At 43.2% G+C, this 23183-nt stretch overlaps 1 long non-coding RNA gene and 1 pseudogene across 2 annotated transcripts; both read left to right on the plus strand.

Moving 5' to 3' along the window:
- Positions 1–9512: 9512 nt before the first annotated feature.
- On the plus strand, positions 9513–15324 carry LOC136499899 (uncharacterized; annotated as a pseudogene).
- Positions 15325–17123: 1799 nt separating this feature from the next.
- On the plus strand, positions 17124–18071 carry LOC136499159 (uncharacterized). 2 transcript variants are annotated; one of them, XR_010769925.1, is made up of 4 exons: positions 17124–17281; positions 17375–17485; positions 17573–17641; positions 17713–18071. It is a non-coding gene; the product is annotated as an uncharacterized lncRNA (long non-coding RNA). The 2 variants fall into 2 exon arrangements; XR_010769924.1 differs by having other exon boundaries at positions 17573–18071.
- Positions 18072–23183: the final 5112 nt, after the last annotated feature.

The raw sequence follows: 23183 nt of genomic DNA on the forward strand, positions 1-23183 counted from the left end.
AAGTTTTAATAACAATGATATATTTATTTAGATAGTAATAAAATACATCAAAAAATAACAAAAATATTAGAAATAAATTACATATACGATAACAAAGACCTTACACTAAAATTCGATATACGATAACAAAGACCTATTTGCATACAGGTCAATGTTACAATCAATGTGTATCAACACATTATAATGTAACCACCTCAGTAGCATTCTTCTAGCACTAACTAGGGGCAAACAGCAGCACCGAGGTGGTCTACGAGCTATACCGGATGGAGATGACAAGGTGGCATCAATGAATCTGCCTTATCTATACATGGCCTTTTTCCAGATGCGCACTGTAGCAGATGGCTCTGTGAACCTCGTGGCATCTCCAATCTTCAGCGTTGCTCTATTTTCAGTAGCATTCTTCTAGTACCTCTTGTGTGCACCATTTTGGTGGACTACGACGCATAACAATATTTGTGGTTTGTTGTGAGAGGAAAATATTGTATCATGGCTGATAAGGCCTGGCTGAAACCAACATGCATGGAGAGGATATTTTATAGGGGCTAGCAGTCGTGGTATATTTTTATTTCTGAACTAAAGTTGTTGGAGTAGGTGGGAGCAGTATTCCAACTGTTGTGGACAGTGGGAGTACTGTTGGCATATGAGGAGCATCTACACATCACTATCGGTTTTAGTTTAAAAACTGACAGTGAATGGGGTACATCACTATCAGTTTTGCTTGTAAACCGACAGTAATGGCGTACATCACTGCCGGTTCATTCCCCAAACCGGCAGTGATGTGGTGTAGCAGTTAGGTGTTAAGTAGGATAACTTCTCGTTTTGTTTCGAACTCCTCCTACTGGCGCAACGGTTAAGAACCCTCAACTTAGCCCCCGAGACCCGTGTTCGAGTCCCACGTGGCAAAAAAAATTTTGTTCTATTTAATAAATTATTATTTTACTTTAGAAATAGCTCATCACTGTCGGTTTTGATTGTAAACCGACAGTGATGGGGTACATCACTGCCGGGTCATTCCCCAAACCAGCAGTGATGTGGTGTAGCAGTTAGATGTTAAGTAGGATAACTTTTAGATTTCTTTCAAACTCCTCCTACTGGCGCAACGGTTAAGACCCCTCAACTTAGCCCCCGAGACCCGTATTCGAGTCCCAGGCGGCCCAAAATTTTTTGTTGTATTTTATAATTTATTAAATGAATTTTCTCTGTGCACCTTCTTTTTCCGTGGCCTTCTTAGTGTTCCTCTTCATCTCGGCCTGATCTGGAGACTAGAACAGTACACGCATCAAGTAAATGGATCACTCAATAGTCAACACACAAGCCACAGGCATTCCCATTCACATCTCCAGGAGCACATACATTAATGGTCAATGAAGGCTGGAGGAGGAATGGAGCTACTACACCTTTGCTCAATGCCGACTATGGGTTGGGCTCCTTCGAGTATTGCGAGCAGGGACTACAAACTGGTTGGGGACCAGTGGCGCCGAGGAGCTATGGATCCCTCACTACTAGTAGTAGCTCGGAAGAGAATGGCTACCCCAATGTCCTTCTATCGAAAGTCTAGACATATATATTTATATTTAGCTGGTGTTTAAATTCAGAGAGTAAAGTTTAGAAATGTTACATCCGGTGTCTAATCGAGTGTTTGAATAGTAATAAGCTCAGTCTCAATGGTAGTTTTAAATAACTTTCATTCTCATTAATTGCTATGATATGTCGGTATATTTGCTGAATTGGTAGAGTATTAACGAGGAGGAGAGAGGAGATGAGAGTTTCATCAGGATCAAACATCCTTCATGGTTATGTGCATAATGATTACATAGTTAACAATAATCTAACTATCTTTACGTGCATCAACAATGAGGGCCTCATTGTGATCAAGCCATACGTAAGCAGGTTTGTCACCCTCTTGAAGGATAGGTAGGGGTATGTTCGCCCCGAATGGAGGCATTTTCTGATAGCCCCTGTAGTCTTCTTCATTCATCACTCCATCGACACCGATAATCTTTCTTTTCCCTTCTAGGACTACTTTTAGTCTTCCTTTTGTCTTGTTGTCCCTTGCATAGAAGACTTGCATAACATCTCTTGCAAGGACAAAGGGGGCGTCTCTGTATGCGGTCTTAGTGAGATTAACGGTAGTGAACCCTTCGCTGTCAGTGTTGATTTCCTCGAGCCGGACCCACTAGCAGCGAAAAAGAGCTGCCTTCAACAGACCATAGGCTAGCTCCCATATCTCTTCTATGAAACCATAGTATGTCGCCTACACGTTGCCGTTTTCGTCGTGAGCATCAAAACGAACACCACAATTTTGGTATGTCCTCTTTCCATCTTGCTTTTTTGTGTAAAATATGAATCCATTGATCTCATACCCTTGGTACTTAAGATATGTACTCAAAGGTCCCTTGGCTAAGGCATCCAGTTGATTACCCAACTTTATTCCAAGCAAGCAACGTCGCAACCAGTTGACAAATTCCTCCTTATGTTTTTTATCCAGCCAAGCCTATGACATGCTCGAATACAGAGTTTACAGCGATTGCCTGTACTCGTTAATGTATCGCATCACACCCTCGGCTTGCTGGAGAACAACAAACTATGCCTATCTGAAAGAAATAGGATCGTCTACTGTAACAGATTTCTCCCTAATCGTTCCTTTGCCACGTAGTCTTCCCTCGTGATGAGATTATGGAACTCCGACCCTTTTGATGTCTAGATAATATGTGTAGAACTCAATGGCCTCCTCCGTTGACCATCCTTCAATCATGCCCCCTTCTGGCCTGAATCTGTTCCTAACATACCTCCTAAAAATTTTCAGCAATCTTTCGAAAGGGAACATCTGATGCAAGTACATTGGGCCAAGGGCTCTAATTTGGTCAACAAGATGAATGAGCATATGCAATGAGATATCAAAGTAAGTCAGTGGGAAATGCATCTCAAGCCTAACGAGAGTTTCAGCTATGTCCCGTTGCAGCTGCTCTAGCGTGGATATATCAATGACCTTTTTTGAGATCGCGTTGAAGAATGAGCAAAACTTTATGATTGGGGCGCAGACCATTGGGGGGAGGATACCACATAGGGCAACATGGAGCAGCTGAGTCATAATGACATGATAGTCATGGGCCTTCATAGGGCCATAGTTGAACATGAGTTCTCTCATGTTCACTAGCCTCTTCGGGTTCGTACAGTAGCCTGTTGGGACTTTGAGTTCATTGAAGAAAGAAATAAGTGCACGCTTTTCTTCCTTCTTTAATGTCCATGACGCAACTGGAAGTTCGAACTGGCCATTCTCTAGCTCCATGGGATGCAGCTCCTTCCTGATTCCAAAGTGTTGCATGTCTAGGCATGTGGCTAGTGAATCCTTCGATGTCCCCCCGGTGTCCATCAAGGTGTTAAGAGTGTTAGCGCACATGTTTTTAGTGATGTGCATGGAATCAAGACAGTGGCGTACACTCAGAAATGGCCAGTAAGGTAGTTTCCAAAAAACCAATTTTTTCTTCCAAACGCTCCCATCAGGCACTGCTACTGCATTGTCCTCCTTCCCAAGGACAACCTCCAGTTTATTGAGTTCTCGAAGTATCGCATGCCCGTCTCGATATTTTGGAGCTAAGCGTTTCTCAATAGGACTGTTGAAATCTTTTCTTTTTCTGCGGTAAGGATGATCCTTAGGTAGGAACCTACGGTGTCCTATATAAACTATCTTTGAGTTATTTGGCAGATTTACCGTATCAGTGTCATCCAAGCACTCGACACATCTAGTATAAACTTTTGTCTTCTCTTCGAACAACGAACCTCGACCTGGCAGGCCGGTGATTGTAGCGATAAGTACTCCCTTGATTGTGACATGTTCCTTTTTGTACTCGTCCCAAACATCCGGCACACTCTTTTCAAACATCTCCACTAGTTCATCGATCACTGGTTCTAGAAACACATCAATGTCATTCTCAGGTTGTCTTGGCCCTTGGATCAGTAGTGGCATCTAGATGTACGACCGCTTCATACAGACCCAAGGTGGAAGGTTGTATATACAAAGCGTCACTGGCCAGGTGCTATGATTGCTTCTAACCTGGTCGAAAGGATTCATCCCATTTGTGCTCAAAGCAAACCAAAGGTGCCTTACCTCTCCACCGATGTCCTTATAAAACATAGTATTGATAGTCCTCCAGTCATGCCCATTGGCGGGGTGCCTCATCATTGTATCTTTCTTATGCTCTTCGCCATGCCAGCGCAACAGCTTGGCTGACTTTGCACATGCAAACATCCTATGCATCTGGGGAGCTATAGGAAAATACCAAATGACCTTTACGGGACCTCCTCTGGTCTTAGTACCCTCATCTGACGGCCCTTCCTTGTATCGTGGAGCTTCACACTTGGGGCACTTGTCCAAGTCTTTGTGTTTTTCTCCACGGTACAATATGCAATCATTGGAACACGCGTGGATTTTTTCAACCTCGAGGCCGATGGGGCAGATCATTTGCTTGGCCAAGTATGTTTTTTCTGGCAACTCATTTTTTTCTGGGAGCATTTTCCTTATTATACCTAACAACTGATCGAAGCCTTTATCGCTCAACCCGTTTGTCGATTTGAACTCTAACAGCATGATGTCGGCTTCCAGTTTGCTCATTGGACAATTCCTATACAATGGTGTTTCGCCATCTTGTCTCATTTTCTCTAGCTTTCTCAGCTGTCTTTCACTAAGACATCTGGTCTCTACATTACGTAGCAGCTGAGAATTGCCATCGTTATCTTCGGTGTCGTCGGTTAGCGTGTTCCTAAACACATTATTAACTGTGGCCATAGGTTCCGTATTAACACTGGGTTCCTCGTCAGCATCATGGATGGCTACGTCAGGCATGTCCACATCATCATCATTTTCTTGTAGAACATTCACACCAATCTCACCATGCATAGTCCATATCGTATAGTTTGGCATGAACCCCTTGGTAATCAAGTACAATCATATAGACTCAATTTGACGAAAGTTCCTATGATTCTTGCAATCTTTGCAAGGGCAGAAGACAGGGTTCTCATTCCCAGCATGGGCTTTGGTATCGGTGATAAATTGGTTGACGCCATGCATGTACCGCTTGTCCGTTCGGGACAGATGCATCCATTCTCGATCCATCTCTGCACAAAAAAATACTGAGACAGTAATTACAAAGAATTAATAAGAAATCGAGCTTTATGAACAACAATTGTAGCTCGAAAGTACCATTTTTGAAAAACATTATTGCACACTAATTATTGGAAAATTGAAATTGGTAGCCCCGGCCCTGTAAATTCAAAATCGTAGTAAAAAAACAATTATTGCGCAATAATGAAGAACATCTATTCTACTCTACTTCTAAGAACTAATTATAGCATCACATACTAACAATGATGATCTTGACCACCATAGAATAATTAGCTAAGAATTTAAATGTATTCATAGACACCAACCGTTTGGATGATGGATTTACCACAATTTGAGCCTTGCACAAATGTCCAATTGGAAAAGTGCTCTCTAGAATAGAGAAAGAACTAGAATGAGAATCAAACAATGTAGCCATCAAAACAAAGCTAATTAAGCAACAAAATCAAAGGAGTGGATATTTGTTACTAACCTTAAAGCAAAAAGATCAAGCCATTCTTCAAAATCCAAGCATTAGCTTCATGGTGAAGAGCAGCCGCAACAATGGAAGGAAGGGTCCAAACGCGCGTCTCTGTTCTCGGGATGGAAGAGAGGAGGAAGGAGAAGACGGCTGCAGCCTTTTTGTGTTGTAGGCTTATCACCGTCGGTTCTTGGCTAGAACCGACAGTGATAGAGCCCAATCATGGTCGGCTCTTGGCTTAAACCGGCAGTGATGAGTGGCCGCCAAAACACTGCCGGTTCAAGCCACAAACCGGCAGTGATGTGGTCCTTCACTGCCGGTTTTAGCCCAGCCCCAATCATTTTTTTTATTTTCAAGGTCATAACCGACAGTGAAGGCACATCACTGCCAGTTCTCATAAATCCAACAGTAATGTGCAGATCCGGCGTAGTGAGAGCTCGATCACATAGCAGATCGTAGTTTTCTTTGGGTTCCATTAATCATCCATTGTGTTAGGTATTATATTTTCCCAATTACCAAGCGTGTCGTACTTCTATGTTGTACCCCTACATTTTTCCTTCTGCCTGATTCCAGCTGCCACGTTATTTACGGCCTGTTTTGATCTTTACATATTGTACAATGAGTTGTTCAAATTTAACTGTCGCTATGTCAACTGGTACAGGTTATGTATCATTTTTTAGTTAAATTCACTCAAGTCTCTGAACTTGTATTGTAGTATCAGATGGGTCCCCAAAGTCCGATTTTGCTAAATCCGAGTCCCTAGAGTTTGTTTGGGTCTCACCAGACATACAAACGGGTCTGAACACGACCCGGTAGCTGACTTGGCTGCACGTGTGGCGCCCAGCGTGGACCGGTGCGCCGAGTCAGCTTGGACTGCTGACCGGTGCGTATATGGGTGACGCCCTGAGCGGAATCCACCTTCTCCTCCCCCATTCTATTCTGTCACCAGCCCGCCTTGTCGACTTCTCCGTTGGCCGGAGTTCCTGATCATCTGTGACAAACGGAGAGGAGATGTCGTCACGGTCAGGGTTCAAAATTTCGGCGAAATTTCGCGAAATTCGGTAATTTCGGTGGTGGCCGAAAGAAAAATCCGAAATTTTGTAATACACTAACACATGTGTTATATAACTTTAGACTCATTTTTTTATTGTTTATATTGCATATTTTTGTATTCAATATATGTGTAGTCATAAATCATACTAATATTTGTTTAGATTTAAATGTTTTTTTTAGAAAAAGCATACTTCATGTGCTAGTCTCTAAAAAAATTCGTCGAAATTTCGGCCGAATTTCGCGAAATTCAGTAGTTTCGGTGGTGGCCGAAATTTTTGCAATACCGAAATTGAAAACCCTGGCCACGGTCGGAGACACGGTATCAGCGCGGTCGCCGGACGCTGGCGTTGGCCAGCGTGCGTGGCGGTCGTCGTTGGTGCCTTTGTTCCCCCTCTTGGCAGGTTTATTTATCACAATTTCTCATGTTCGATTCCTATTTAGTTCCGTTCATTCAGGCATGCATGTGCAAAATCCTCTGAGCATGCATCAATGATGGATCTCCCAGATTTATCATCACTGGCATATGACAATATATATTAACTATATTAAGCTTGAGAGGCAAAGGGAAGTTATGATTTGCTGCTCTGTGAAGCCAGCAGCAAAGCCCTGCCCTATAGCATTCGATAAACCTGCATCAAGTAAGTTCGCGTGGTTTTTTATTGTTCCTAATATAAACTTTGGGAGTTGCTTTCTATTGCTTGTAGCAACTGGATGGTTATACGCTGTGGGTATACTCCCTTGTCAATAAATTAACTTTGTACTTATATTGTTATTCTCACTCTCAAAATACAATGGAGACATAATCTAGTGCCAAAAAAAATTGTACACACATATATACTCCCTTGTAAAAAGTGTGTGCATATAGTTGTTGGTATATATACGCATGCTCGTTTGACATAAAAATACCATACTTAGCTTGCTATCGTAAGTATGCAGTGATACACTTATATAGGGACAACTAGCTTGTTCGCAGCAGGTGGTCCTCTTCATTTCGCTACAAGCCAGGCTGAAAAGTACTGGTCGCTGATTTGTTATGAGAGAAAACACTATATCATGGTTGATAAGCAAGGCTCATAAATTCAAATGAACAGGCAGAAAAAAAAATCCCACCTCCCTCCGCCATGTATACGGAGCACGCGTCCGACAAGTTCGCGTCGGAAACTATCACAGCCTCGTCAAATTATTTAATTCCAAAAATAACTAATTCATTGTAACTTCTCGCCCTGTTCGCTTGATCGTTTTTGTGGCTTATAAGCCGGCTGATGTTGTTTTGTTGTGAGAGAAAAACACTATATCATGGCTAATAAGCATGGCTGATACGGTCAAGCGAAAATGGCTGGCGTCCACATGCGAGCATGCCTCACCGCTGGGCCACGTCTCCTCGCACGCGAGCTCGCATTGCCGCCAGACGCACCTCCGCGGGGGCGTTTGGGGAGGTGCTAGCGTTTGATTGGGCGGACAGCAGCCTCTGTCCTATGGTTCCTGCCCAATGAATTCCCGCCCAAGGAACGCGTGGGAATAATTTTCAGACACAGATAGCGCGTAGGTTAACCCATGTCACATGCAAAGACTTTCAACAAACTAAAAAAAAGGTTATAACTCCTAAATCAACCATCTAAATTAAATTTTGATTACTTCGTCAGGTTTTTTATAATAAATCCTTCAAAATAAGATCTCACATGGATATTTTTAGATAAAATTTTTTTAACAAACATTTGTCCTGTGAAGATAGAACATTTTCTATTATTGAGTAGAGACGATGTTCTAGATTTAAAGAACAATGTTCCGTCTTTGTAAGAAAATGTTCTCAGTTTAGGTTAATGAAATTGGTGTTATAATATACATAAAATAAAACAAAATAAAATAAATACATAACATAAATAAATAATAATGAAATCTAGAACAAAGCACAAGTAAAAAATACGTAATAGAGAAAAATTTAAAAGAATATCACATGGGTACTTTTCAAACATCGTAAAAAATATACTATCGAACATCACATGTATACTAAGTAAACATCACTAAATACACCATAGAACATCACAAAAAACATAATAGAACAACACATGTATACAACATGAAAATCGCAGAATACATCATAGAACATCATTATATACTACGTGAACATCACATGTATACTACGCGAATATCATAAAATACATCCTAGAACATCACATCTATACCACGTAAACATATAAAAAACATCATAGAACATCACATTTATAACACGTGAACATTAAAAAAAATATCATAGAACACCACATGTATACTACATAAACATCAAAAAACATTGCAGAACATAACATTATATACCACGTGAACATCACATCTATATTATATGAACATAGCATCTCATGAAATATAGAAAAATAAAAAAAATAAACATAAAAAATAATTAAGTAAGGTAAAATAGAAAAATAGAAATTAAAAAAAAGAAGAAAAATCACATAAAAAAGTAAAAATAAAAAATAATTGAAGAAATAAAATAAAAATTAATAAGGACATGAAAGCAAAGAAAAGAAAAGAAAAAGGAAATAAAAGAAACCAAAAAAATGAAAAAGAATAATAAAAATCACATAAAACAAAAAAATAAATGTAATAAAAATAAAGCACGAAAAAAAATAAAAAGGGAAAAGAAAAGAAAAGGAAAGGAAATAAAAAAAAGAAAACATACGTACGTACCTACCTGACGCTGCCGGGAATCCCATGCCGAACGCTCGCTCGTGCATGCATGTGGGCTGCGCGTGGGCCTCGTGCAAGCGCGTCGCGCGGGAGCCGTTCGGCGCACGGCTTGGTCCGGCGACCGGAAGAATCGTGGGGCGTTCGCGTCTCCTCAGCGCACGCAGCCACACCTCCACAGGTATCCGTATATCGGCGACCATGCCTCGTCGCCGGCTGCATTTCCGTGCGCACGTACACACGCACGACGGCACGAGAGCTTGCCTCACGCGCATCCTCGCTGGCGCCACTGTACCTCGCGCGTATACACGCACGAGAGGTCGCCTCACGTGCATCCTCGCTGAGTCGCTGGTACCTCGCGCTCGCAAGACCAGCGCCGCCGCAGCCCCATCATGGGCACTCGCGCTCAACGGCTCAAGAGCTAGGTGGCCGTGCCGTCACAAGATCCTAGAGCTCACCTGCTCGGAGGTCAACGGCGCCGTGGAGCCTGAGCTAACCACGCTGCTCTTTCAGAACGACCCTGCGGCAAGTCACATGTGTCGCCATAAGTGTGGACAAGAACTTATAGTTCCGATGCAAAGCACGGGCATTTATCTAGTATATTTATATTTATAATATCCGTTTACAGGTTCATTAATTAGGTCTGAAAACTCAAAATTAAAGTAGCTGTATTAGTTGAGGATAAATAATTCAGGAGTCTAGACGTAGTGGGTGGGATCCAAACAGACCAGTTTTTGCTATCAGTTTTTGTCAGATTCTTAAAAACCAGGAAACTATTGATATTCAGTTTTTGCCCGTTCCTTGTGACCTATAAAGTAATAAAAGAAGACAGATTCTTAAAAAATAGGGGATCCAAACATCCTCGCTAGTTTTTTCACAGAATCCAGATTTTAGAAACTAGAGGAAAAACTGGTTTTAAGAGCATCTCCAAGAGTTCGCTAAACCTCCTCCTAATCCTAAGTTTTTAGAAAGATCCATAAAAAAAAATACATCTCCAACAACTCCTAATATTTTAGGAATTGGAAAAAATTCCCTCATCCGCGTAACTTTACGCGCCGCAGCCTCGCGTGTATCCTTCGACTCCCTCTCAGTTTCCTTCGACTCCCGCTCGGTTTCCTTCGCCTCCCGCGCGTTTTCCCTCGTGGCGCGGTGTCTGCTGGCCGAGTCCGGCGGCGGAGACATCGTGTGTGTCAGCCTCGGTCCCGTCCACGTGGTGGCCGTGTCATGCCCCGCGATGGCCCGCGAGGTGCTGCGCAGGAACGACGCCGTCTTCGCGGACCGCCCCGCCACGTTCGCCGCCGCCGCGTTCAGCAAAGGCTACCGCAGCGCCAGCATCGCCCCCACCGGGGACCAGTGGAGGAAGATGCGGCGCGTGCTCACTGCCGAGGTCCTCGCGCCGGCGATCGAGCGCCGCCTCCGCGCCGCAAGGGAGGGGGAGGCCGACCACCTCGTCCGCTACGTCCACGCGTTGTGCTGCCGTGGCCCCGCCGGCGCCGTCGACGTGCGCCACGTTGCCAGGCACTTCTGCGGCAACGTCATCCGGAGGCTCACCCTGGGGCGGCGCCACTTCGCCGCGAGCCCCCAGCCGGCCGGCGGTCCCGGGCGCGATGAAGCGGAGCACGTGGACGCGCTCTTGGCCGCCCTCAACTACCTCGACGCCTTCTGCGTCTCCGACTACTTCCCGGCGCCCGTCGGCCTTGCCCTCGACAGGCACGAGCGGGGTGTCAGGCGGGTGATGAGGACGCTGAACCACCTGCACGACCCCATCGTCGAGGAGAGGGTCGAGGAGTGGCGTCTGCTGCGGAAGGCCGGCGAGCGACGCGACGCGTCGCCGACTTCCTGGACGTCCTCGCCTCGCTCGACGACGCCGCTCGGTTTCCTTCACCTCCCGCGTGTTTTCCCCTGTGATGGAAAAGAAAAAAAGCCACAACATAATTCATGTGGCCCCAAATTTAATTTTTTAGATGTCATTTATTAGAAATTTTTGGAGATGACCTTCTTTTTTTCTCCCTAATTTTTTTTAGGAATTACCAAACTACAAGTTTTTAGGAGAAAAAAGTAGAAAACTCTTGGAGATGAACCCCAAACTCATCCAAACAGGCCATAATATATTGGATACATGGAGGGAGTAATTCTTAGGCAAATTATTAATGGAAGACCGATGACTTGTGCTTCTACTTGCATACGGCGGAAAACGTACGGGAATCCCGTGCTTCAATTCCCGTGTAATAATGCGTATGTACGTACTCTAGATGCCCTGTCGTCACCGATATAAGCTAGCTAGACTTGCTCTCTCCGGTGGAGCATTCTAGGCAAGTCCAATAATGATCGATCCGCCCGTCCGTCCATCCGTCTGGTAGTGATAGTTTTGGAGTAACCAATTAATCACAGACAATGCAAATTTGTCCGCCTCTTCGTCATGTGATATTTCTATATATTCCCTGCCAAACTTGTTCCTGATCACTCGATCGTCTACTACCATCTGTTCGCTACCACATTCATCTGCTCGCTAGCAATAGTAATGGCACCTTATTCACGGAGGACTCTTTCTACAACCGCTGCCATCGTTCTTCTACTCGTGATCGTGGTCACCGGTACGCAGTACTCTGTCCATCCTAAATTGTAGATCGCTTTAGTTTTTCTAGATATCTAGAAAAAGCCAAAATGACCAATAACTTGGGACATGTGTGTGTAAAACAATGTGGCAAGCCAAGTGGTTTGATCATATTTTCTTTTATCCGGACGACCTTCTTGGCCGGCCAACCGGTCGGATTTTTCATGCCTGCAGAGATGTCGCCGGTTGGGGCAGGCCGTGCCCGTTGCAGCCACCTGAGCGCCCAATTTCACGGGGTGTGCATCTTTGACTCTGATTGCGCGATGATATGCACCTGGGAGAGCTCAGACAATATTGACGGCGCGTGTGACGGCTTCCCCGGTAAATGCTATTGTGAGACACAATGCCCGCCTTGAGATTGGTGCTGCTCCGTCCGATCCAACAATGATACGACGATCCCTGCCGTCCCTACATGTAATGAAACACTACTTGTACTACTACTCCTATATGATACGGGTAGCTTGCTTGTGTAGCTGTGTTGCCACAAATAAAGTTGTTGGACTCGTGGATTCAATATATATATATATATATATACTCCCTCCAGGTTGGTAAAAGAAGTCGTTTTGGACAGCGACACGGTCTCCAAAGCATAACTTTGACTTCTTATTTTTATTAAAGTATTTATTGAAAAGTGGTATATGTATATGTTTGTGAAAGTATTTTTCAAGGCAAATCTATTCATGTGGTTTTCACATTTTCAAACTCAACAACTTAAAAGTTATTCAAGATTTATATTCCCAATGTTTGACCCAAACCTTGTCCAAAACGACTTCTTTTACCAACCTGGAGGGAGTATATATATATATATATATATATATATATATATATATATATATATATATATATATATATATATATATATTTGTTTTTTCTTCTTCTTGAGATGCTGAATCGAGTAGTAGTCATCCAAAGATCCCGCATGTTGCCGCAGGCGTCAACAAACAACAAGAGTTGAGTTTCATTTCGAAGGTCCTTTTTTTTAGGAAACCGGAGCTTCATATATTAACCATGACCAGAATTCCAGGATTACAATCATTGATTATGATATCCCGTAATCCTGGTGGGGTTATAAGCCACTTCTCCACCTGAGAATTATTGGATACCAAGCGAGCACACTCATGAGCTACCAGATTACCATTTCTGTTAACAAAAAACACTTGAAACCTTCGAAGCTCCGGCTAAGCTCATCCATCAGCTGCAGAAAGGGATCAATCTCTGACTTTTGACCGGATCGCTAAGCTGCAGTTGCCGCACACCATGTTCCCGTGCGAGCTGCAGGCCATCGTCACAGCAGGCTAATGCTTCAGCTGCAAGTGGATTCAGACAATACTCATAACTTTGCCCTGCCTCCACATGCCTTTCCTTCATGATCATGGAGCACGAGTCATGGTTCAGAATTTCGGCCTGAAATTCACGAATTTCGGCGAAATTCGTTTCTATCGGCCTGGTCCGGTAAAGGGCCAAACCGGTGAAAACATTTCGGCCTGTTTTGAATTTTTTTTTAGCCCATCACAGTCGGACTGGCCCAGTAATTCCTTCCCAACTATATAATACCTGAGCTGAAACCCTAGCTGTTCTCAAATTCATTTCTCTCTCCTCGACTCTCAGGCTCTCAGCCGCCCGCCGCCGCCGCCGCCGCCTGGCACCTGCCTCTACCCCAGCCCCAGCCCCTGGGCGACCTCGCCCCCGGCCCCAGCCAGCCCCTGCCCCGGGCGACCTCGCCATCAGGTTCTTGTACCAGGACGGCCACATCGATGCGTGGCTTCTCTTGTCAACGCACTGAATCGGACTACTTACTGCGTGCAGGTACATGGATGACACGAGGGGAAGACTCCCTGTCAATGCTCGCGGGAAAGGAGCCGATGCTGACGGTGCAGCAGGAGGAGCCACCAAGAAAGCTGCTGTAGGCAAGAGGAATGCTTCGACAGGTGATCTGTACAATTGTTTTTCGATCTTGCAATTTCATATGCACAAAGCCTATATTTTTCTATCAAGGATGTCTCGTTCTGAGTAGATTAGTACTTGAATGCAACTGAACCTTGTACAGCATTAACTATGGGATATTTACATGATCCATGAGAATTTAGTTGTTGTTTTTATGTTTTAGATAAATTGTTCTCTTGGTCAGCCTTTTAGTTTGAGCAAAGCATTAATCTGCATAGTTTTGTCTGTACATCATTAATACTTGTGTCAAACATGAGTATCGAGCAGCAACAACCAAGTTAAAGATGAGCGTTGTGTATCGGCTGGAAAGAAGTAACTAATGCAAACAATTGTCGACAACATATGTCCATGTGGTAGTCATACATGAAAATGGGTTTGCACTTGTACTATTTTGTGCTTGCTTCTCTCATTTATTGAATCCACTAGTTACTCACCATGTCCTTGTGGTAGTCATACATCTGAGATATGCTTATAGGCTTAGATTTAGTCACTTAGCTAATTTAGAACTGTTATTTTGCGCAGCCATTGATAGTGTATGGACCCATGGTATACCATTTGGATCTGGATTCAAATGCCACTACTGCAATAGAGCATTCTCAGGTGGAGGTGCAACCCGGTTCAAAGAACATTTGGCGGGGATCATTGGGAATGTGGAAGCGTGCCAGAAGGTGCCAAAGGATGTGCGGAAGTGTATGGAGGAAAGCAGAATAGAAGGGAAGAGAGCAAGGGCGGTGAACAAGGCTAGAAAGAAAAGAATCGATGATGAAATTGCACGGTCTGTTGGAGTAGAAGATGTTGTTACAATCAATGATTATGGTGATGATATTCCTAATGATGAGGAAGGGCAGTTGCAGTTTGTACTGAAAAGATCAATTCATGAAACCAACATAAGGAATGTGGCTACCTGCTCAAGATCTGGCGGTGGCAGCCAGAGAAGAATTGACACCATGTTTCAGAAGCAGTCTGCATCCAAGAGACGAGTGGGGTTTGACATAGACCTAGCATGCAGTAGAGCTCCTGTGCAACCAAGAATTAATGTCGCCTTAAATCCCGACCTCAAGGATAAACTAGGTAGAGCATGGTCCAAGTTTTTTCAAGCAAATAGTGTGGCCGGGAGGAAGGCAAATTGTCCTTATTTTCGGGCTGCATTTAAGCTGACTCAGCAGCTTGGTGAAGGGGTTCCATGCCCAACAGGAGAAAGTATTGATGGTTCCTACTTGGAGGTACATAATGAACTTTCACATGTTGCTTACTGTTCACATGTTTGTTTCTAATTTCAGAGCTACATTGTTTGTTTCTAATTTTTCTTTTGAATTGCAGAGCAATTTCGAAGAATTAGAGCATGATATGAAACAATGCCAGATGGATTGGGATCAGTACAAGGTTACTCTTATGTGCGATTCATGGACTGGACAAAATGGTGAGAGCATCATCAATTTCATGATACTGCAATGAGAAATTGTTCTTTCATAGAACAATCAATGCCACTGGAGAAACTCAGAATGCAAGTTTCCTATATGATTGCATCAGAAAGGTTATTGTAGATGATATTGGAATTGATAGAGTTATGCAAATTGTAACCGATAATGGATCAAACTACAAGAAGGCGTGTGCACAAGTCACTAGAGAGTTTCCAAAGATTTTTTGGCAGCCGTGTGCTGCACACACCATTAACCTCCTACTCAAGAGCATAGGGAAATTTACAGATGTTGAGAGGGTTATATCTAGTGCCCAAAGAATATGCAAGTTCTTCTACAACCATAACAATCTACGTGCTGAAATGAAGCGCAACATTGGTGGTGAGCTGTATAGGTGGAATGCCACCAGATTTGGAACTGTCTTTATATTCCTCCAAAGCTTTTGGGATAGAAAGGATAAGTTCCGACAATGGATGGCGTCAGAGGAATGGGCTAACAGCCGCTACAATGGAGATGTCGAGTACATCTATGCAGACGAATGTTTGTCATGTAGGCAATGGTGGGACAACATCAAGTTTGTGCTAGAGCTGGTTTCGCCAATCTATAGTCTGTTGCGTTATGCAGATTCACAGAAGATTGGTACTGTCTCGGGGTTCATACCACTGGTGATAATTTGTAGGGATATGTTGCAAGTTTACATGGAGGGGCATAAAGACCTGAAGAATATCTTGGCACTACTAGATAGTAGGGTCAAAAGTATGTGCCAGAAAACCCTAATGCTTGCAGGTACTGAGTTGCTTTCTATATACCTATCTCTCTGTTATCTTGCTCATTTTACTGCAGTGATTCATTCTTATATGAAATCTTCTTGTCCATGTAGCTGCCGTGCTAAACCCTCAAGGTCACTACAAGTTTAGCACCACTTCAAATCCTGACTATTTGAAGGAGCTAGCAATTGTAATTGAAAGGATTGCTGATTCCCCTGAAAGCGCAGTTCAGGCTTTATCTGAGTTCCAGGATTACAAACCGAACAAAGGAATATTTGGTACTACAACAGCTCGATTGGCTGCTATTTCTCCTAATGTAACTCCAAGTATGTTGTGCTACCTTTTTTAACTTAATTTAGTGCTTATCTGCTTGTGCCTCATTAATTATTGGGCTGCATATAGTATATTCGTAGTCAAAAGTTAACTTTGTATTATAGAAATGGCTTTGTACTATTCTGATTCTGCTGTATGGAGGTTCTGTTCCATCTTCTCCATTATCACATCTTGTTGGTGATAACCAGTAAAACTATATAGATCTTTATCTGTTTTAATATTTATTATGAAATGTTCTTTATATATAATTGCGCACATCTGACTTAAACAACTGCAGATTGTTAATAAAGGAGTGAATATGCATACTTATAATTGAATTTGGTTTTCCTGCAGCCACTTGGTGGTCTCTTTATGGAGGAGACACCAAAGAATTGCAAAAATATGCACTGAGGATTGTGTCACAGTGCATTTCTACAAGTGGCTGTGAACGAAACTGGAGTAGATTCTCACTGGTCCAAACCAAACTGAGAAACAAACTGTGCTACATTAAACTTCATAAGTTGGTCTATGTGAATCATAACCTGAAGCTACGTGTGCAACATCTTGAAGCTAATGATCAACTTGAGAAGGAAAAGTTTGCAGATCCTATTCAAGATATGATAGATTGTGCACTTTTTGATCATACCAATCCAATTACAGAGTGGCTAAATGAACCAGATTCTGTTGTTGATCAAAAAGCTGAACAATCTTATGGGCTAGTGCGTGAAAAGAGTCTTCTTGGAACGAGAGAGCGAGGGAAAGCTGGACTAGTGCATGATAAAATAAAGAAGGGGGCAAGTGAGGATGGGGATGATGAGTTTGATGAAAACGAGAGTGAGAGTGATGATATTGGAACATGGGATGATAGCGATAATGGGGCTGATGACGAAGGAGACACTGATGGAGACGGAGAAGGTTAGCCTTAGTGTTCTTTAGGTAGAAGTATTTTGATATTTCTGGAAATCTGCACATTAACATATTTGATTGACTAATTGTGCTTTCTGATAGATGAAGATAAGGTCCCTTCCTCTAAGAAGCAGCAAGGGCTGAAAGAAGAGAGGATTTCCAATCCATGTCCTGCTCCAGAAACGCATGGTGATGATGAAACCGCGCTAGCAGGTTCTAAATCATTGTTGTGTCCATTTTTGTCTGTTAGCATAGTGAAATATTTCCAAGTATTTTTGCATGCTTATTATTATTTTGTAGGGGAGGGAATTGATTGTAGACCGAGGAGGGCGTGTCGAAACAAAACCAAGGATATTTATTCTCTATTAGGTGGAGTTGTTTCACCGTACATTTGTTAAATTGTTTTGTTTAATCTATTTCTAAGTTTTGCTCGTGTGCAGGTTGCAAGTAGTAAACTGGAGCCTTCACCACAGAGTTATGCTTCACCATCGAGAGAGACTATTTTTCTTATGATTTGTTGTATCTCTGTATGGAACTGTGAAGTGGACTGTTAGATTTACTTTGGACTATTTAAGTGGACTGATTATTAAGTGGAAAAACTATTTAATTCTATGATTTTGCTTAATTTTAGACTATGATTTGTTGTATCTCTATATGAACTGTTTAAGTGCACTGTTAGATCATTTGCTATCTAGATTTGGAAAAACTACTTTGTTCTATGATTTTGCTTAATTTTGGACTTTCTTTTTTGCCGATTTTCGGCCAAATTTTCTTATTTCTTCAAAAATCAGTTTGAGCATTTTTTGCACCCGAAAAATCCGAAAATCACCGAAAATCCCGATTTTCGTTTTTACCGCTGAGCACCGATATTTTTGGCCGAAACGGTAACCTAAACTATGAGCACGACACCGACGACGCTGACCGATCCCTGGGATAGAACGCGGCATCCACATTACCTTTGATCCATCCAGGAGCCGGACGTTGCCAGGACTGCAACCTGCGCGGTGCACTGACCACTGCCTTCGCCGGGTGTAGCAGCTGCCACAGATCGAAGGCAGTATCCTTTGCCCACTGCACGGCCTTATGCACCGGCAGCGCCTCCTCCCCATGTCGACTTCTATTTCTTGCCATCCACAGCGACCACATGCCGCAAAGGATTACGGTTGTATCTTTTGGCGAGAACAAATTTGGATCCACAATGTTCCGAGCTCAAGTGAGAGGATGAAGAGACAGAAGCTTAATGCCAGCTGAGTACCTTTGCCTGTTCCCAAAAGAATTTATGATTTACTGCTCTGTGAAGCCAGCAGCAAAGCCCTGCCCTATAGCATTCGATAAACCTGCAGCATCAAGTAAGTTCTCGCGTGTTTTTTTTTCTAATAAACATTAGAGAGTTGCTTTCTATTGCTTGTAGCAACTGGATGGTTATACGCGCTGTGGGTATACTCCCTTGTCAATAAACTATGTACTTATGTTGTTCTCCCTAAAAAGAGCTAGCGTACCCAGTACAGAGAGCTCCCGCTCTGTGCGGAGTCTAGGAAAGGGTGTTAGTGGCAAACCTTACCCTTGCCTCTCAAAATAAAATGGAGACATAATCTAGTGCAAAAAAAAAATTGTACACATATATACTCCCGTGTAAAAAGTGTGTGCATATAGTTGTTGGTATATACTCATGCTCGTTTGACATAAAAATACCATACTTGGCTACTTGCTATCGATCGTAAGCAAGTATATGCACACTTGAAATATATATAGGGACTAGTATAGTCAATTCAACCATGGTGGAAGGCAGCACATATATACTCACCGAGTCACCGTTGTATGTAATATTTTATTCCTCTCTCTCTCTCTCTCTCTCTGAATACTCTCAGAAGAATATAGTTGTGTTTAGCCTTTCTCAGACAAATCAAGGCGAGTGGTACAAGATCTAGAGTATATGCCCCCCTTGACTAAACCTGTATATGGCTGGATGCATGCATGCGTACTACGTGAGATCTGTCTATGGCAGCGATATGCATGATGATTGCTACAAGACCGATGACTTTGTCTTTGTGATTCCTCTATCTGCGGCGGAAAACGCTAGGGAATCCCGTGCTTCAATTCACCGATCGAATACGTACTCTAGATAGATGCCCGGCCTGTCACCGATATATAGAAGATTGTTGAGGAATCCCGTACTTACGTACGTTTGAGCTAGCTTAGATAGACTTGCTCTCTCCGGTGGAGCATTCTAGGCATGTCCGATATGATCGATCTGCATGCCCGTCCGTCCGTCTGGTAGTGATATAGTTTTGGATAGCAACCAATCGCAGCCAATGCAAATTTGTCCGCCTCTTCGTCATGTGATTTCTATATATTGCCTGTCAAGCTTCTTCCTGATCACTCGTCTGCCATCTCTGCTCGCTAGCAATAGTAGTAATGGCACCTTCACGGAGGACTCTCTCTCCAACCCCTGCCATCGTCCTTCTACTCGTCATCGTGGTCACCGGTACGTAGCCTCTGTCCATCCTAAATTGTAGGCCGTTTTAGTTTTTGTGCTAGATATATAGTTTTTGTTATATAGCCAGAAAATGCCAAAATGGCCGATAACTTGGGATATGTGGGTGTAACAACAATTGCTATGTTCGTTTGACTGATAAGTTATGGCTAAAAGTACTATTAGCTGATTTGTTATGAGAGAAAAATATTATCATTAGCTGAAAAAGTATAGTTTATAAGTCAAGCGAACAGAACGAATGTGACAAACCGAAGTGGTTGAGCATATTTTCTTGTATCCGGCTAATCAACGACCTTCTTGGCCAGCCGGCCGGCCGGCTTTTTCATGCCTGCAGATATGTCCCTGCGTGGGGTAGGCCGTGCCCGTTGTAGCCACCTGAGCGGTGCGTTTACCGGAGTGTGCTTCTGGGACGCTGATTGCGTGATTCAGTGCATCGACGAAAGCCCAGACAATATTGGCGGCGCGTGTGACGGCTTCCCCGCTAAATGCTACCGTGAGACACAATGCCCGCCTTGAGATTGTTGCTGCTCCGTCCGATCCAGCAATGATACGACGGCCTCTGCCGCCCAGAGCTGCTGCTGCGGCTGCTGCTTCTAGCTGAAACGAACACCTTCGAGTCGTGGATCCAATAAATATATTTGGTTTTTCTCTCGAGATGGTGAATCGGGGAGTAGTCATCCAAAGATCCTGCATGTTGTCGCAGGCGTCAACAAGCAACAAGAGTTTCATTTCGAAGGTCATGGAAGTGCCAATAATCCAATATACATAACATTTGTCTTCCAAATTTATCACCAGTTGTATATGACAATGTATAGCGCTATCCTCCGTTTCTATGTTCCAGTATACAGCTGCGTTTTACAACCGCTCCTTAGTGCGAACAGTCACTACAACAAGCTCTATCTCTCCGTTCAGATCCGAAGATCAGCTGCTTCGGCGCGTGGAGCTTGTGGGCTCCGACGGCTTCATTTTTTAGAAAAGGAAATATGTATTAATTCTCTAGCCTCTGTATCGATCGATACATATAGTTGTTCATTATTACAATCACGATTAAATCCGAACAAGTACCGGAAACCGGCAAAACACAAATTCAAGAAATCCATAGTTCTATTCTCAAAACAAAGGGGGTCTATTGCTAAATAGCCATCCATATGAAGCGAAAATCTCCGTTGCTGTCGTCTCAAGCGCACGACACCCTGAAAGACTTCTGTAACGTCCTAGAGTTCAAACGGCTCAGATCCACTCTACACGCTGAGCGAACCACACCTACCACCATCCCACTTACGCTTTCGTCCTCGCTTCGCGTAAAAGGATTAACCCGGGGATGGTGGGATGGACTCTAGAAGCCTTATATGTTGGTCTATCCCACCTTTAACAACTAAGATGGGACTAAACTCTCCACAATATCTTATTAACTTGCATATGGACCACTATGGGCCAAATTCTAAACTAGGCCGGATGTCACATACACCCCCCTCAAAGGAACCGACGTCCTCGTCGGCCCAACACACCCACAACTGGGCAAACGATGACCAGGAATGTTCCCTCTTAGTACACGCAACCGTGCGCCCAGTGCCGGCACATGTGCCATGCCATGCGCCCCGCAGGGTCTACATGCGCAATGAACCCCCATGTCCGCACACCTGACCCGCACGCGCCCGTGTCCACGAAGGTCGGCTCTGATACCATTTGTAACGCCTTAGAGTCCAAACGGCTCAGATCTACTCTACACGCTGAGCGAACCACACCTACCACCATCCCACTTACGCTTTTGTCCCCGCTTCGCGTAAAAGGATTAACCCAGGGATGGTGGAATGGACTCTAGAAGCCTTATATGTTGGTCTATCCCACCTTTAACAACCAAGATAGAACTAAACTCTCCACAATATCTCATTAACTTGCATATGGACCACTATGGGCCAAATTCTAAACTAGGCCGGATGTCACATACAATTTGTCACACCCTAAAATTCCTATTTTGGGTTGTGAATAGGAAACACTAAATAAAAAAATGATTTCAATATTTGTATAAAAATTTTCAAGATTAAGTAAGTTTCAAATTGTGTTTTCAAACTTTTCATATTAATATGATGGGCTTCTTTTCTTGATGTGATGTTTGCTTGTTGCTTGACTTGGTGTTATGAGTGAGTAAAATTTTCAACACACGTTTAGTAAGTCGTTTATCTTTCTCCAGCCCGTGCTTGTCTTTTCTAATAATTAAAATTCCTTGTTTTCTAGCTTAATTCTTTCGTTGGAGCTTCCCAAACTCTTTTCGTTCTACTCCGAATCACTCATTTGAGTTTCTCATCCATCAAAATATCCCTAAAAACTTCTTGTGATTTTTTTTCAGCTTTTTCTAGAATTCGTTCTCACATTTTTGCTAGCATAATCTAATTTACATATGCTCCAAAATATATTTTATTGAGCTTCAAATACTTTGGTTAGGTTCCTCATGTTCCAAAATGTCTCTGAGAATTTTTCCCAAATCTTCAGAATCTTCGGAGTATTTTTCGTGGCTCAAATAATAATTCTAGACTTTCTAGAATTGGTTTTAGTCATAAAACACATTAATTCCGAAATAATAAAATCTAGTCCTTTTCCATCTTGGTTTTAACCTAGCGCATATAAATACATGCACGTTTCTCTCTTTGATCTTATTGAGGATCTGAAATCCTTTTCCGGAGTCACCGCCGCCGCCAAAGTTCTGCTGTCCCAGCACCCATCGATCTCTTGGTTCAGCCGGCTGCCCGTCAGAACTCTGGTGGTCGTCATCGCTACATCAAACGCATAGCTGCATCCGGTCGTTTCTCTCATCCTGCCGCTGAGCACCACCGCTGAGCTTAGCCGCCCTGCTCGGTTTCTACTTGTCGTCTTTGCTAGTTCACACTGCACGCCGGCGTTCCAGTACGTTCTGGGCACCTGCGTCCTTGCCAGCTGCTGTCATGCCAGCAACCAGAAGGAAACAAAGCAAGTCAAGACTCTTACTGCCTTCTCCTGCCGGTTTGGCGTGCTTCCCTGGTTGCTGTCTGCAGCAATCGATCAAAACCGAAACCAGCTGTCATCTAGCTCTGACCGTTGTGTTCTGGAAGAAAATAGAACTCACATCCATGCAAGTACGTGTCCGGCCAAGGAAGAAATAGCAGCCTTATATGACCAAGCACAGTACGTATCTATCTTTCTTTTAATCCTCTTTATCCGTTGCTAACTCTTGATATCCATATGTAGCTATTCTCGTCAAAGATTATCCATCAACGTTTGTTCGTTTCAGCTCTGAATTACCCAAAGTGGATTAACGTGCATACCACTAGTTTTCTAATTTGAAAGCAGTATTAGTTTGCTAATATTAACATGATCTTCATCAGGTATTAGTTTTCTTAGCTTAGACACACATCGTATATAGCTTGTTTGGATACTCTCTTG

This window comes from Miscanthus floridulus, chromosome 13 (genome assembly GCF_019320115.1).
Source record: "Miscanthus floridulus cultivar M001 chromosome 13, ASM1932011v1, whole genome shotgun sequence".
Lineage (NCBI taxonomy): Eukaryota > Viridiplantae > Streptophyta > Magnoliopsida > Poales > Poaceae > Miscanthus > Miscanthus floridulus.